Genomic DNA, 16,847 nt, shown 5'->3' with positions numbered 1-16,847 from the left:
TGAAGAACTAGAAAGAATCAGAGATGGCCGTGCTATTCCTTAAACTGACTGCAAACCATATCCCTCTCCAGGTACCTCATGTACCAGTTTCAGGCACATCCATATGGTCACATCACCATTACTTGGGGTAATGAGGTGTTCATTGGCCAGGCTGGATAACATAAAGGGAAACAGCTAACACAAATGCTGTGGGGCACTCTGGGGAGCGTACTCCATACATACACAGTTCAGGCAGTGAGAGGCTTTGTAGCTTATGCTCCGTCTTAGCCCTGCTGGACCCAGGCTGGCTCCACACATCTCTCTGCTCTCCAACACAGCCTCCAGGCATTCTGGCATTAGTGCCACATCAAACCCAAGCCCGTGTTCACATGGGACCAGCCCTGAGGTGACAGATCCTTCCTCTGACAGAATGCAGGGCCTAGATACCTGACGGATTCCGCAGGGCCTGGTTGGAGCTCAACAAAGGGGAACTCTGCGCAAGTCAGTAATCCCTCTGGCCCTTTGTGGAGCCACTTGCTTCTCTGCATATCGTGTGTAAGCACTTCTGGTAGAGCAAACATGCCACCAAAGACTCCTAAGACGGGTCTGTGCAGAGCCAGCTTGGGTTCAAAGTGTTTATTAGGTTGGGCTCTGTGCCAGTAGAGTTAAACTGTTCCTGCACCCTGGCCCTGGACACAGCACACCCATGTTCCCCCCATGCTGCAGCTCAGGAGCCCTGACAAACCATAGTCAGCTCCACAAAGACTCAGTTCTGCTGCTGCTACATTCCCAGTGCAGCCAATCCACAACCCAGATAAACCTGCCACGAATAACTGCAAGTTTAATTGACTCACACATGTGTTTATAACCCTGATTCACGAGGTCAGAATTTTGGCCTGAATACTTTTCCACCTTTTGAACTCCTCTTTGAATTCCAAAGAATTGGGTCCTTAGGACTAAGAATGCGTATTTATTAATTACAATCTTGCTTTTTAGAATTGTTCTAAAGAGTAGTATATATTATTTTAAATATAGAGCAATAAGCATATTGTTCTTAGTGCTACAGAGCTGCTTTTAGTCTTCAGATTTCTCAGCTCATCCACAGAAGAATGAACTTTTTTTTTTTTCACACTTATTTACACAGAAAATCAGATAAAGGCCTGGTGATGCTTCCTTGTCTTCCATTTAGTTCTCTTTCTTGAGATTGAGATCAGCTCAGGGCAGGATCCATTTCTCTCCATTACCTGCTCAAAAGCCCAAGTCTCCAAGAGCAAAGCACCCTGGAAGCATGTTGCAGCTGCAATGTTCACTTCTGCAGGCTGGCAAGTACCAGGAGCTGCAAGAAGCCTAAGCCTGCCTAGGATGTAGCTGACATAGGGGTGGGGGAAAGGGCAAAAAAACCCAAACCACTCAACAATCTGCAATTGCAATTAAAATCGAACATCCCTTGGAAAGAAACCTAGCTTTGTGACATGTGAAACTGTAGTAGGAGTAGACATTCAATATTTCAATATTCACATACAAGGGAGTACTAATGCACTGATGCTTTTAAGATACAGATTTTCAGAAAGGAAAAATAACACCCTCTAACATACCAAACATAAACATGTATATTTTAAGTATGATATTGAGAGAATATCATATATATGAGAAAAACTGAAATTTTATTCCCCCTCATGTTGGAGAATACAAGATAAAGAATAACACTAGAACTGTCATCAGAGAAAATGGAGAGAAAATAGGGAAAAATGGCAATACTGACATCATGACAGTAATGGGGAGGGGGAATAGAAATGTAGCAAAATTATTTTTAAAAAAGTGGCTAGACCAACTACTGCAACAAAACCAACAGAGCCTAAGCGTGGTTGTAGGACACATGAAACTGGAAACTACAAACTCAACTACTTGGAGAAACTTTGCAGGCCTCACTCTGACCATTGCCTCCTCTGCACCCATCACCCGGCCTCCAGTCTGCTCTGCCTTCTGCACATCCCTGCCCTCCCATCTGCTCTGTCACTCCTCCTCCGGCACATCTCTCCCATCCATCTATCCACCTACGTTCCCATGTGCCTCTTTCCTCGTTCCCATGGACTCTTTCTGTCCTCAACCTCCAACGGAGTCCTCCACTGGCATTCACACGCCCCCAACCCATCCTGCCCCCGCCGCACCCCCAAACCGCACTCCCCCACCCGGGTTTCTAGCGCACCCCCGCACCCCGCCTCGCGCCTCCCCTCCGCAGCCGCAGAGCCCCTGCGCAACACCCCGCCTCCTTCCCGAGAGCCCCGCAACGCCCCGCGCCCACCCCCGCAGCCGGCCTTGCCGCGCCGCCCCTCCCTCCAGCCCCTCCCTCCCGGCGGCGGCACAGGGGCTTTGCCCTCGCTGTTCCGGACGGATGAGCAGCCTCAGCGCCCTCGTTCAGAGCGAGCCTCCCCCTCCCCACAGGGGTCTCCTCCACAGCACCCATCTGCCCCCCTCCGCCGAGGCCGCTGGGGGCTGTAGTTCTCCCCCGCGGCCTCTCCCGCCAGCCCCCAGCGCCCGGCGGGGGGGCGCGGACTACACTTCCCGGCACGCTCCGCGGGAGCAGGAGGGGGACCCCCACCCCACCCCACCCCTCCGCCAGCCTCTACCGCTGGTTCCCCCCCCTCCCCGCCGCCTCCCTCAGCGCGGCGGGGTTCGAGCTGCCGCCCGCTGCAGGCAGCGCCGCCGTGAGGGGCTGCCCCGCCACCGGGCCCTGCCGTTACCTGGGAGAGCCGGGGGTGCGTGTCCGCGGGCGGGAGCGGCGCGGGGAGGGGGCGCAGCGCTGCTGCTCTGTCAGCCCGGGGCGGGGGGGCCGAGGCGCGGGGGGCGGGCGGGGAAGAGAAGGGGGTGCGCGCGCGCGGCGACGGGCGGTTGCCATGGCGGCGGCGGGCGCGGGGAGGGAGGGGACGGCACCGCCACCGCCGCTCCGGCCTCCGGAGCGCGCCCGCCGCATCCGGCCGGCGGAGGTGGCTGCGGGCGCCGCCGCCCAGCCCGCGTTTGGCAGCCCTCGAGAGGGCTCCGTGCCGAGCATCCCGGGCAGAGGCGGGCGGAGAGCGTCCCGATTGCTGCGCGAGCGGCGCAGTGCCCGTCCGGGGAGCGGAGGAGCGAGTGCCAGAGCTAAGCGCCCAGGCTGGCTGCTGAGCGCCGGCCCTGCGCTGCGCCGCGCTGCGCCCGTGCTCGAGTCGGAGTGGTCGAACACACAGGATCACAGGATGGGGCAGGTTGGAAGTGACCACAGCGGGGCATCTGGTCCAGCCTCCCTACTCAAGCAGGGTCATCCTAGAGCACATGGCACAGGATTGTGTCCAGGCGGTTCTTGAATATCTCCAGTGAGGGAGACTCCACAGCCTCTCTGTTCCACTGCGCGGTCCCCTGCACAGTAAAGAAGTTCTTCCTCATGTTCAGGTGAAATATCCTGTGCATCAGTTTCTGCCCGTTGCCTCGTGTCCTAGTGGTTAGCATCGCTGAGCAGAGCTCTGACTTCACATTCAGAGCTCATTCCCACTCTGAATGCAGACTTCGGCTACCTCCACCTCGGCTGAGGGAGCCGCCGGGAAAGGCAGAAGGTGCGTTTGTCTTGCATGGACACACAGAAGGGCACTGAACACTATCTTTGCTATAGTGGTTTAATTGCTTTTATAGTACAGTAGAGGAACAGATTTGGGGATTTGCCCTATTTGCCCTATTCCTGGACCTGTCTGTATTGCCACCAAAAAGGGCAGTCCTGCATTCCTCTCTGATCATGACCATACCCTCCTGTTTATTATTTACACTACGACAACACTGATGTTGCCATCTGGCAAGGCAAGCCTGGGATCCAAAAAATTACCCAAATTCATCTGGATGAAGTTCGTTCATTAGCTGAGCCTGCAGAACTACTGCAGAGGAAGGCAGAGTAGATGTGGAGGCAGGAACAGCCAACTGAGATCCCAGCGGATCCGAGCTGTGTTTCTATGTGCAGCTGCACCACTGCAGCAAGTCCTTGCTGCTGGAACTGCTGTGTGACAGCTCTGAGAGTGTCCCAGTGATGATGACCTTGTGAACACTCCCTATAGTAGTACGTGATTTCTCCAGAAAATGTCTGTTGTAGTTACTTTAAGGTAGCAGCATGAGGTCGTATCTCACAATAAGGTTCTCAGAAATGTTAACTGACAGAAGTGAAAGAGCAGGGTTTGAAACTAAAAGTTCAGTATGCCTCTTAAACAATACCGCATGTATGAATGTGTCACTCGTGTATTTACAGATCTTGCTTCCCTCAAAATCATGTGGAGATTCTTATGTCTTTGTGACTATTTTAGAACTGGGGCCAAAATCGTGATGAATTCATAACAGCTGCAACTCTGGCTTCCCCCTTTTCCAGATTTTTTCAAACTTGCCTGCCCATGACATCAATTCCTGCTGGTTTTTCACATACCCAAAAGCATAGATACTGTGCAGACCTTGCAGAGTTCTGTGTTTCTTAGGGAGAGCAGATGATAAGCAGCCTGTTCCCAACACTGCCATAATATCCCTTCCCACTAGGCTATGTACCTCTTATCACATAAAGCAACACATTAACCACTTTGTGTGAGGATTGTATCCCCCAGCTGACACAGAGAAGGTTGGTTATTTGGTCATAATCTCTATTTGTTTGGTTGGAGATTTTTTTCCCCCATCCCTTTTTTTAGTAATGCTTGAGTCGAGCAGGGCTGCTTCCTCATGGCAGAGGATACCCATACTACTGCTGACCTCCCTTTGAAAAGCAGTTACTCAACTCCAGAGCAATACCAGTTGGATCCCTCAGAGGGAAATTTTGGTATGCATGGGTCTACACAGTTTGCCAAGATATGCTAAGTAACTGGGTCGGGAGGAAGAGAACTGTATCTCCAGGTTCCTAGCCATACACATTAGGATAATTCAAGTTGGAGGGGACCTCAGGAGGTCATCTAGTCCAACCAGACAATTAGAAGTTCATAAACCTGTTAATAAGGCAGACAAATGACAGCTGTGAGCATGAAAATTTCATAGCCTTTCCTGCTGCCGTGGTTAGACTCCATCAAATCTGGCTGGAGTGATGCAAAAAACTGCTACCTTGACCATCTATTCCACCTCCTTACTGAAGGTTCCTGCCTCCACAATAGTCCCTGGATTGGAAAACACTAATGTTCCTAATCCATTTTATTAAAAATATGGTATTAAAGTCATGTTTGGGAGCAGTTTAAGCGAATTTGCTGGACCTTGTATTGAAGCAGCTGGGACTAGTGCATGCGTTTCATTGCACTGACTCTGCTGTGAGGCAGTAATCTCAGGCAAAGAGAAGGTAAGAAATTGCTGGGAGGAGTGTGACACCTTAAGCCACTGAAGCTTGTTCTACTCTGAGTATATTCTCATGGCTTACAGCTTTTTATTTTTTGATAGAGGCTTTAAACCTAGCAGTTCTGGATAAGATGTGAGGTTGGTGGGTGTCAGCAACTGTGGTTAGGCAGGATCCAGCCATGGTGGTGTAGGAGAGCATTACTCACAGCCAAACCCCAGGGACTTATCATGCCCCTTTCCAGCAATCTGTGAATCTGCCAGCAGAGCTGATTGTGTGCCCTCTCGCTCTGATTTATTCTAGTCAGTTCGATCAGGAGCTGATATAAATTAATGTAACTCTTTTGCCATGAACATTAGGTTTGGTTCAGAAGTGTCTCTTCAGCTAGAGTAATTGCAGACACTGTCAGAGAAGTTTAAAGCTATCCACTCTTAGGGTCTGTGTCAGATTAACAAAACTGGTTTCTGAATTGATTTGGTTATCATTACATAAATTCCAGCAACTTGAGGGCTGGCACAGGCTTTTAGCACAAAGTAGCAGAGAGCTTCGTTTGTAACCTCCTCCCACACACAGAATTCTGCAGGAGAAGGTTGAAAACATGTGAGAATTCTATGAATTATGAACTGCCCTTTGCTTTTGTCTTGCCCTCCCCTTGCAATTATATTTAACCAGACTACAGGAATTATTGTGCCTTCATAATAATCTTTAATGCTCACATGCAAACCTAACTCTTTACCAAAGGTCTTACAGGTTGTGTGGAGAAATACTGTAATAATGGAAAGTGAAAAACAATAGGGAAGCAATAGGGAAAAGAAGATGCATGTTACATATTCACGGGTATTAACTTTCCAAGGGAAGTTATGCACAAGTCAGTAGAGGCATCAGTAGACTGTTAATTTTCATACACACAAAGTAATTGTTCTTCTGCATAGATATTTTTATGTTATGGTATTACCTGTGACATATCCACCAATTTCTCTCCTAGGAAAGAGCCTCAAAGTCTGAACCTTGAGAAATTGTGATGGAGTAGCAACACAGAAACATTTAGTCAACATCTTTCCCATAAGGCACATCTCAAAATGACGTGAATTGTTAATAGAGAACAGTTTAAGGGGAAGCAGTTGATTCTCAAATGGGATTTCAGTTAAGTTGGAAAGCGAGAGTAGGAACGGGCAAGGGTGTTTTTATTTATCTGGTCAATGTAGACATCTGTCTTCTAGGTCTCTGCCTCTGAGTTAGCTTTCTTCTTAAGTGAGAGAGGGAGAGAGTGATACTTTGAGGATACAATTCCTGTTTTAACCAACATGGACTGTGCCCTGAATGTGTTTAGTTTTTCTTCAGAGCTTATAGCCGACTTAGCTGATCAGCATAAATATAAGTGTTTGCACTGTAGATGCCTAAAGGTAGGTGAGAGGAGTCCTACCCAATATGTTTGTTTATTGTTAGGCCATAGCAAGGGAAAGCTGTCACGGCAGCTTTGAGTTGGTTGATTAAAATGACGAAGAACAAGCTAGTGTCACATTAATGGAAAACACAGGCAGAAGAGAAGATGGATCTTTGAAATGGGTTGGAGCAAGCCCACAGTACATTGAAAAAACCCTCACCTGTTCTGTTTTGAGTCTGCAGACAGAAATTAGAAGAATTAACAGGAACTAGGATATCATGTTTCTTTTCTGTGTATACTCAACATGCAGAAGCATTTTGCATATGTTGGAGTATTACACTTTGGAGAAGAAATAAGAAAGTAGTTTACAGTAGTCCAAACAAATAGAGAGGAAGACTTGGACAGAAACGTCAGAGAAAGTAGAGTCAGGTCCAGGGAGCTGTGTGTCAGCAACTGTTAAGTGAAAACCTGGACACAGAAGGAAAGTTTATTCACAGCATCTCAGTCATGTGGCAGAGCACTAGACAGTATCAAGTGGCAAAGTTCCCTTAATCTGCTAGGGTTGACAACTGAGAGAAAATCTCTCGTGATGTGCTTTTGTTTGGCAGTATAACTCTTTCAGGGTACAGTGTGAATTTTAAGCTGTTTTTCTAAAGATGTGACACTTCTGGAGTTGCACACTGTCTGTCCCATTGCAATCATTTTGAACTTCACTGGCCAGATTCTACTGCATTTGCAAAAGGATGGTGGTCTAACTGAGTTCCTTCTAGTTTTGTAGTAAGTAGCACAGTAGAAAAAAATGGGCACAGCTGGTAGCTCTGCTGAGCACAAGGCAAGCTGTCCAGTCTGCTTGTGTGAAATGACTGACAGCTCCCCTTTTAGGGCTACCTGCAATACCTACTTCTGTGCACAGTTGCAATAACATGTATGATCCGTAGGCAGCTTTATTGAAGGGATGAGAGCTAAGTGGAAATGGACACAAAACCATAGGATTCTGGGCTTTGATAGTTTGAACCAGTTACATCAGATGAGCCTGTTAACTCAGGCATGGCCATTAATTTTAAGTCATGCTGGTATATATTATTCTCCTGTAGGTGTTTTTTTTACTTAACAGTGGCAGTTTCAAATAAGGGAGCTGTTGGACAGCTTTTTGCACACACTGTTTAGATGTCCAAACCACTAGAATAAACAAAGCACAGTCTAATACATATTAATGGCTTCCCCAGGATTTTTGATTTCTTAGGCATGTTAGTTCCAGTTCTGCAGTGTGAGATACTAGAAAATAAATTTGTATTAACAATCCACTCCTGCAAACATATTCATCCAGGACAGAAAAAAGACACATTTAAAGAGCATTCCATAATGTATTGGCAGTCCTTCTAGGACTATCTGAAATAGCCCTTTGAATAGTGCTGTGATCAATGCAATGAGGGGGTTAAATTGGAGAAAGATGTGTTCTGGTGTGTGATTAAGTATTGGGATTTTACAGGACAAGAGGTAAGCCATGCATCTGCATTGAAAGAACAACTTCACAGCCTCTGCCATTTATCAATAACTTATTAAATCCCTATCACTGAATATGTAAAAATTCTGAATAGGTAGGAGCAATGTAGTATATGGCAAGATGTAATTACAGATCAAAGTTCCTAATTGAAAACTTAAAAATGTTTGAGGAGAGGAAGAAAGTTAAATATATGCTGGTGATCATTGTGGAGAATCTCTTTTCCCTTTCTGGTCCCCTAATGTGATTACTACAGGGAACAAGCAGTGGTTTCCATGTGAACAACTTAATCTGGTTTGTATTTCAGAGTAAAATTGGGAATCTTTTTTTAACTTCAAAATTTGGACTGTAGTTGAACAATGTGCATTTTGTTAGCGTTATTCATTTATCTAATAAATGAGAAACATGATTGTGTCAGTAGAGGATCAGTGGCACAAAGAACAGTATCTCATAAAAAAACCAGACACTGGTATCACAGCTTCAGTTAAACATGTTTTAAACTATTATAACATCCCATTCACATTCTCAGGGGGAATATTCACTGCCTACGTTTAAACATATAACTTAGATGCCTAAATTAGGAGGCTTGTCTCCTTAGATGCCTTGCATAGTTGAAGGAATGAGAGAGGCTCCTCCAGAGAGCAGTTCAGACTGTTAGTTAGGCTTCTACTCTGAATTATCATCTAGAGGAGGCTCTTCAACTTTGAATGCCATTCTGTGCTATTTCTGTGCATCTTTTCGTTGGCAACTGAACTGACTTAACTGGTTTTCACCCCTGCGCACTCGTTCTTGCCTTCTACTTTACGTATCGCTCTGTCGCTTGCGCGAGTACAGCTGTTGATGTGGTGGCCCTGCCAACTAGGTTGGTGAAATCATCTGGGTTAAAAGGAACCCTGCAAAAGAAGGTGTAACTTTTAACCTAGGTCATGTCTCTGACTTTGTTTACTGCGTGACCTTGTATAAAAGTCAGGCATGTCTGAGGAAGGGATGAGCTTCAGCAAGGCACAGAAATGCGTTGTTGAACTCAGAGACCTATTTGCCAAATGTGCCACCAAGAAAATGATATGTTTAGCTTTAGGATATAAATTAAGGAGACTGAGTCTTGTATCTAAGCATCATTCTATTCAAACACATGATTTTTATACCATTATAGTTTCACAAATGTCATAGAAGTTTATTATGATTTGCATCACTGTAAGATATAGTCTAACCATGTATCTCTGTTATCCATGTAAAAAATGGCCATAATTTAAGCAAAATTATTTATGGCATTTACAAATGTACCATAAAAAGGTATGCTAAACTTTATAAATAAGTCTAGGAGCATGGTGTTGCCACTAATATAGAGCAGCTGCAGTAAAATTTGAGTAGTTTAAGAAGTTGCCCACCCGTCAGCCAAGGGCTGCTAATGTTTCAACAGACATGCTAGGTGCAACATAGCTAACTTTAACAGTTTACAGTGCAGGCACCTGCTCATAAGCTGGTTGTCTTCAATTCAATTCAAAATCAAATGGAAATGCCTTCTGGATGCTTCATATGACTTGTAAGAGATACTCATATTAGATATGAAATACCTACATTTGACCAGCTGAATCGCACCTCCAGGCTGCACAGCTGCTCCTTATACATAGAATGCTGCTGGTTACAACAAGTGATGTTCAATTGCCTTGTGTGCTAACCTCTAAAACCATCCAGGCTCAGCGGTTAATATGTCACTAAGGCTTCATTTTCTGATTATTAAACATCATTCCAGTTCAGAGAGACTTGATGCCATTGGTGACCACCACCAGGACACTTTTCCAGTCCCTGGCAGTTAAGGTATTTCATGTAGCTACAGAAGTAACTATCCTGTTATAAAACAGTATTCTTTTAAAACAAGCATATATTAGGAATTTTAGCCACAAACCCAATGAGGTGAGAGAACTATTAGTAGTTTTTAATACTTACTAAGTTTTAGTAACTAAGTTAGTTGAGGTTTAACCCCAGTAGGCAGCTCAGACTCTCACAGCTACTCACTCCTTGCCCAGTGAGTTGGGAGAACCAGAAGAATAAAAGTGAGAAAACTTGTGGCTGAGATAAAGACAGTTTAATAGGTAATGCAAAAGCCACACAAGCAAGCAAAGAAAATTAAGGAATTCATTCACAACTTCCCACAGGTGGGCAGGTGTTCAGCCATCTCCCAGGAATGCCAGGTTCCATCACACTTAATGATTACTTGGGAAAATAAATGTCATCCCTCTGAACATTGCCCATTCCTTCTTCTTCCCCCAGCATTATATGCTGAGCATGACACCACATGGTATGGGATAACCCGTTTTTGTCAATGGGTGTCAGCTGTCACAGCTGTGTCCCCTCCCAACTCCACGTGCACCCCCAGCCCACTTGTGGGCAGGGTGGTGTGAGAAGCAGAAGAGAATTTGATGCTGTGTAAGCCCTGCTTGGCAGTAACGAAAACATCCCTGTGTTACTGCTGTTTCCAGCACAAATCCAAAACACTGCCCCATACCAGCTACTTTGAAGAAAATTAACTTTATGCCAGCCAAAATCAGTACAGAGCCTTACATCTTCACATTCTTTTACAGTGGAGAAATACATGTATGTTGAGGGTACTTGTGCATAAGAATATATAAGATTGAGGTTTCCATAATTACAGGTTACAAAAGAAGAACAAAGGTTATTAAAAAAGCTGTTCCAAGAGCACAGGAGAATAATATTCTACAGATTTCTCAGGATGGGAAAGGTGATCCTGTGCTGTTTCTCCTTGTCCCTTTTACCATTTTTATTCTGGGTTTCTGTTTTGCTGATATACCAAAAAATTCCCCTCCTACTGAGACAGTCTTTGGGACCTTTCTACCTGATGAAAGCAGTCTCCAGCACCACTATTCAGTGCAGTGCTGGCTGGTATGGGCAGATAGCCTGTGACGTTATTTGCAAGTGTGTATCCATGCTGCAAAGTGCATATCCACAGAAGAGAGGGAGCAGTTTTCCATCTCAAGGCTCTGTGATGCATGCTGACACATCCAGGGTGCTTAGGGCTACTACAGATTGCTCTGTCCATGCCACAGAGCCCTGTACCCTGGATCTCACATTTGTGTACCTTGTGGTGTCCCTCCTCTGCACTCTGAAGAGTGTGGAGCCTGCGGGAATAGTGTTGAAAGACAATATGGGTCTGAGGGAGCTAAATATAATGTTCTTGACCTTGCTGTTTGAGGGGAATCCCAAGAGTGAACTATTCATGATCCATGCCTTGTCTTGAATGCATAGGATGTACCTGGACAGATCCCCAAGGACAGAGCTAACAATTAAGCAGAGGGTACAGCTGGGTGCTCAAACTTCCTCCCAGGACCTCAGTGTGGGAAATATTGTAGACATAAAGTACCCAGTTCTAGTCCTATGGGGGGATAAGCACAATATAAGCACATAGATTCATACAGATTAGCTGAGCACGTGTTATTATATACAGACTATGAAAACAGAAGTGGTTGATATCATACATCAGAAGCACCTTATTCTTTCATACACACTGCTGACATAAAGCCACTTACATTTCTAGTTAGTATATCTACCTGCAACTCAGCAGAGCTTTGGCTGGGTCTTAGATCTAAAAATAGAATTTTCCTTCCTGAGATCTTTTACTTCAATGATAGTCTTAGTAGCAATGCAATGCAAAAGTGGAATAGATTATATTAATTGTTGTCTTGGAGCTTTCTATCCACTGCATAGGAAACATTCATTGCATTCTCCATCACACCATATGGCATCTAAATATAATGTGATAAAATTACTAATGCAGGGCAGTAAATAACATTATGATTATGTTATGGGTGCCACCTCATATGTGCAGAACAAGTAATTATAGTTGGAATGAGTAATGAAGATTTGAGTGTTATATCTAGAAGTATATAAGAAAGGCCAAATTTGTCATTAAGGATGGTAATTGTCTCATCTGACTTTGTGGGTTCAGTAAGTCGGTGTCCATACCAAGCCAGTCATCTGTGACTGCATCTGTGATCAGCAGAGAGAGGAACAGGGACTTAAGAAGATGAATGGCCCCTCATCTCTCAAACAGATATTTTCAGAGGAATGCATCTCAAAATCTCACACAAACAGAAAATCTTCAACAACATCTTCCAGGCAGGAAAAAGAGAACACATCCAGAAAGACCTGGTCACACATTGTAACCTTTCTCAGATGAATCTCCAAGTTTATTCTCTGCCTCAGTGAACAATCATCAGTAGTGAAACTTTTGATTACATTTATTTAAGCCATTTTTCACATGTTCCAGTGATAAAGTTTTAGCATTTCTCTAGGCAGTCTCTGCCAATGCTTACTTTTCCTTAATCCTGGACAGTTATTGAGTGGTTTAATGTAAATCTGCTTTGCTGCAACTTACCCTAATTTCTTATTGTTCTAATAGACACAAATTTACTTCATCCTTCTTTGCAAGTACTTTTCACATATTTAAAGATTCCTCTGCCCCCAGTTTTCTCTGTTCATGACATCATTTATGTTTTGACACTGAACTAAAGTACTAGTAAAGTGGTACTAGTAGGATTTATGCAGAGTTAAACCTTCCCTCACCTACCCATTCATGGCTCACAGTAACCTCAGTGGTCCACTGACTCCATGATGGCAATGATACATCTTGCTGCACTCACAGCTGTGATACCATAATGGTGTTGATCTCTCACCCCTGTCTAATTTCAAGTGAGCATTCTCAGCTCATTTAGTCTTTCCTGGAGAGGGTTAAGTTTGATTGTTTCTGTCACTCTTTTATGGATACTAACTGGTTCACAGCTTTCGAATGCATGATGTCCACACTCAGTTGTAATAGTCTGGGGGCTCATTAGCCAATGTTTACAAGTGTAATGTAGTTTTTTACTCATATCTGCCTTTTTTTTTCTTTACTTGCCAATTTCATTGCCGTTCTATGCTTTCTAATTTCTTCACAGTGATAACTTCATAATTTCCACAAAGCATTAAACAGAAATCCAGCCATTTTTTTTGAGTGTACTGAAATATGTTTAAGGATCTTGTGGTTATGCTTAACACAGAACACTTCACAGAACTATATATTATACCACAAAATTGTTCTTAACATGCTAATTTAAAACATATTTTCTTTAGATTAGTTCATAAAGAGAGAGGAAAGAAGATATTTAGCTCCAGACAGCACTTGCAATAGAAATCAGTTATTTCTGTACAGTATCTTTCCTTTGAAATATCACTAAATGATTTCCAGAGAGAGGAAGATTGTAATTTAATGATCACTTGCACAGCTCAAAAACCTTTCATCAGAGCATCTCAAAGCATTTCAGACAAGCCTGAAAGCTTGTCTGTTTTTCCCCAACTATTTCAGTTGGCCTAATAAAAGATACTGTGTCTTCCTACACACCTTGTATTGTTTAGCACTCAAAGCATTATCATACTTGTTTTACAGATAACTGAGGGGCACAAAGAATCCATGTAGTTTTATTTCTGCAGTGAATCTGAGATGAACTCTGTGGGGTCCCATTTTCACTGTGTCTCCTGGACTTGCAGAATACATGTTCTCAGATTACAAGCAGACATGGAGCGAAATCTTCATCCCACTGACATCAGTGGCAAAATTCCCATTGATCTGAATAAGGCTGAAATTGTGTCCTAGCTTTTCTAGCTGCTGCCTGCCAAAATCGACTTCAGACCTGTGCATCCTTCCTGTCTTCTGCATCACCATTAGTAATGAAGGTTCTGCGGTCCACCCATGTCTGCCATTTCGCTCTCAGTAAATGATCAAGGCAAATATAAATGAGGAATGAGAGACCCCAGCAACAGGAGGAGGTCTGCACAGTGAGTGTGTGGTGTGTGGTTAGCAATCTCCCTGCAGTTACTGCAGATTGATGCATCTGCCTGCATCCACTCTGTGCTGACAAAAGGAGCCATACACGAAGAGCCATTTGGATCATCTGTCCTTGCTCATGAGTGTCCCAGGTTGCAAGTGTGCAACCAGAGACACCACCACAAAGACTATGTCAAGTCTCTGCTATCATGTCTGACCTTTTTAATTAAAGGACAGTCTAACCATTTTGAGACAATCTAGCAGTCTCTTCCAGCTTCATTTTTGCTTAGTTAACACTGTGGATTTGGGCACACAGCACCAGATGCACCCAAAGAAATTAGAGTCTTAAAAGAATGATCAATAAGTCTTTTTACTGCAATGTCCATGGAGTATGCACTTTCATCAGAAGCCATATTGTACCACAGAAATATAAGCAGTTTAAAATACAGATTACAGAAAAGGAACACAAAGGGAGAAAATGCCATGTATGGATGTCTGCTTCTGCTGTTGAGGATAGCTGAATATGGTGCTGATGAGAGAAAGAGTATGTGTTCATTCTCACTCCCTGTATTGTCCATTTGTCCCTTGCTGCACGGGTCTTCTCAAGCTTGATGGGGGTGCAGCCATCCAGCTTTAGTATATTCTCGCTTATTTTCTAGCAAAATGCTTACTAAGTCCTCTCACTGTTGTGCTAGACTGAGAACAGAAAGCTTTCGCACATCTGGCATTTGTTATATTCAGCTGCTTTTCCTCTTTCATAGGTATTTCAGGCGACGGATAAGCTAGAGGAAAGTTGCTGTGTTTTTCATACCACCATTTTCAGTTTGAAGGTAAAGAACACCAAACAGACGAGGCCTGAGAGTAACTTCTAGGCTCACAGAAACATTCTCATGTCTTTTTGGCTAAATTAAATGTTGGTCTTTCTATGTACATCTTGTATTACAAGCCACTTGCAAATCTGTATATTTGATCATTCTCTCATTGTGTTGGAAAACAATATGAGGGAGTTTCTTTCTATACTAGATCTTTGTGGGTAACTTGCTAGTAAACTAATTTTACATGACTCAGATTTAAATAATAAAAAGGCTTAACTTCAGTCTGAGAAGAGTTTATTGTCTACAACTGTAGCCTAGAGACAAACTCCAGCACCTTTGGGACTCAGCTGAGGCAGCAATTAGGCAGCATTTTATTGTGATGCAGTGAGTGCGCAAAAGATGAAGCTGGACTACTCTCAAGAGCTTAGAAACAAAATTGGCTTCCTGGAGAGAGAACATAAGAAATCTGGCAACGTAAAAATATTTAAAGAGCTTAGGGCTCCCAGGGGAGAATTTCAAGCTATTGAAGTGGAAAAGACTGAGCATTTGCTAAGATTGAAAAAAAAAAAGGAGGGGGGGGGTCACATGAAAAATGACAAAGTGGGTTTTTTTACTGTAGCATGTTTCAAAGGGGAAAATATAATAAACCTGAAATCAATCAGTAGCACAGACTTCAATGCAGTGTTCCAAATCAAACAGCCCTGTCTTGAAAACAGGAGTCAAAAGAGAATTTTTTTTTCATTTCAGAATTGTAAGGGATTGAGGCCAAGAAACCATTAAATGAGGTGAAAGGTCTAGGCTAGAGGGCATCTTGAGCAAGTCTAATGAAGTCATGGTTGCTTCAGCAGCCACGTTCCCAAAGGGTTTTGCTGTGTCTGTCACTGTCTCTCTGTTCCTCTGCGTCTGGCTCCCTGGCCTCTGCAGTTACGTGCCAGAGTGTGCCCCACCAGGCACCCTACGAAGCTCCGTTCTAGCAGCCCCATAATATGTAACATCCCTGTGTCAAAACTAAGTTGTACAAAATGGGATTGATCTCGCCCATCATTCGGTGTGTGTCGTACAGGCATTTACCTGTGAGCTACTCGTGCTTGACTCCATATATTGTCAGCAGGGAGAAGCAGGAGCTCATGAGACACAATTTAGCTCAACTGAGCGTAAATTTCTATCATATGCCAAAAGTGTCTATTTCTCTCTGCCTTAAAATGGCATCCTAGGGTGACTAACTCCCAAATGGACACCTACCATTTAAGCATCTACATTCGTTCAATGAACCCTACCCACATAACTGGCATTGCCTGAGTGCACACTACGTATCAGAGATTTCTCTGCTGTGTTCAGGCCCTGCCTTCACACAACGTGTATCTAGGACTAAGACGAATTGGCTGGAACAGTTTAGCTCATGTCCCAACAGTAATAAGAGGGCTAGAGGTTGCAGAGTGTTTACCTTATTGTAAGGTAAACACTTCTTGCCACCGTTCCTTTGCATTATGCTGACAGCCCTGTCTACATCACTGCTCCAGCCAGGTTTTGGGGCTGAGGGGCAGCTGCTGGTAAGGAGGGAGGGGATGGATGGGGGACACTGCAGAATGGAAATGAAGGAGGCTGGTGGAGGGAAGGAAGCAACATGAGGAAGGGACAGGATGCTTTATATGCAAAGTAATAGCCCAGTCTGTCTCTCAGGCATCCCCAGGGCAGTGCAGGCTGCAGTCCTGAGCTCTGCATATGTAAGGCAGTTGAGGGATAGATCACCCACGATCTCCACCTGGGTCCTGGATCAAGAGCACCTGGGGCTGAACTGCGGGTAGAGGGAGCATGCTGCATGTTATGGCCATGAAATGAACCCTGCCACACACATCCTAACTGCATCTGGTATTACTGCCCTGCCTCAGCCACCTACTCACATGATTTCATATGTCAGAGGCAAACCCGTCAAATGACAAAAGAAACCCCAAGACATCTCTGAAGGATTCTGTCACGGGTGACAGTGGGTCTGTCAGCATCTTGGCACATACTGACGAAGCAATAGATGTTGACCAGAT

At 44.4% G+C, this 16,847-nt stretch overlaps 1 protein-coding gene across 2 annotated transcripts in view; it reads right to left on the bottom strand.

The window, feature by feature from the left end:
• KATNAL1 (katanin catalytic subunit A1 like 1) overlaps positions 1 to 2,821 on the bottom strand; it is a 42,606-nt gene extending 39,785 nt beyond the window's left edge. The window contains exon 1 of one of the 2 annotated variants that reach the window (XM_051779044.1): positions 2,721 to 2,821. The gene's annotated coding sequence lies outside the window, so the exon portion shown is untranslated. The remainder of the gene's footprint in view (positions 1 to 2,720) is intronic. The other variant, XM_051779047.1, reaches the window with a different exon arrangement.
• Positions 2,822 to 16,847: the final 14,026 nt, after the last annotated feature.

The sequence above is a fragment of the Manacus candei genome, unplaced genomic scaffold, assembly GCF_025592945.1.
Source record: "Manacus candei isolate 608988 ecotype Guabito, Panama unplaced genomic scaffold, ASM2559294v1 h1tg000014l, whole genome shotgun sequence".
Lineage (NCBI taxonomy): Eukaryota > Metazoa > Chordata > Aves > Passeriformes > Pipridae > Manacus > Manacus candei.
This window is presented reverse-complemented; position numbering and strand designations above follow the sequence as displayed.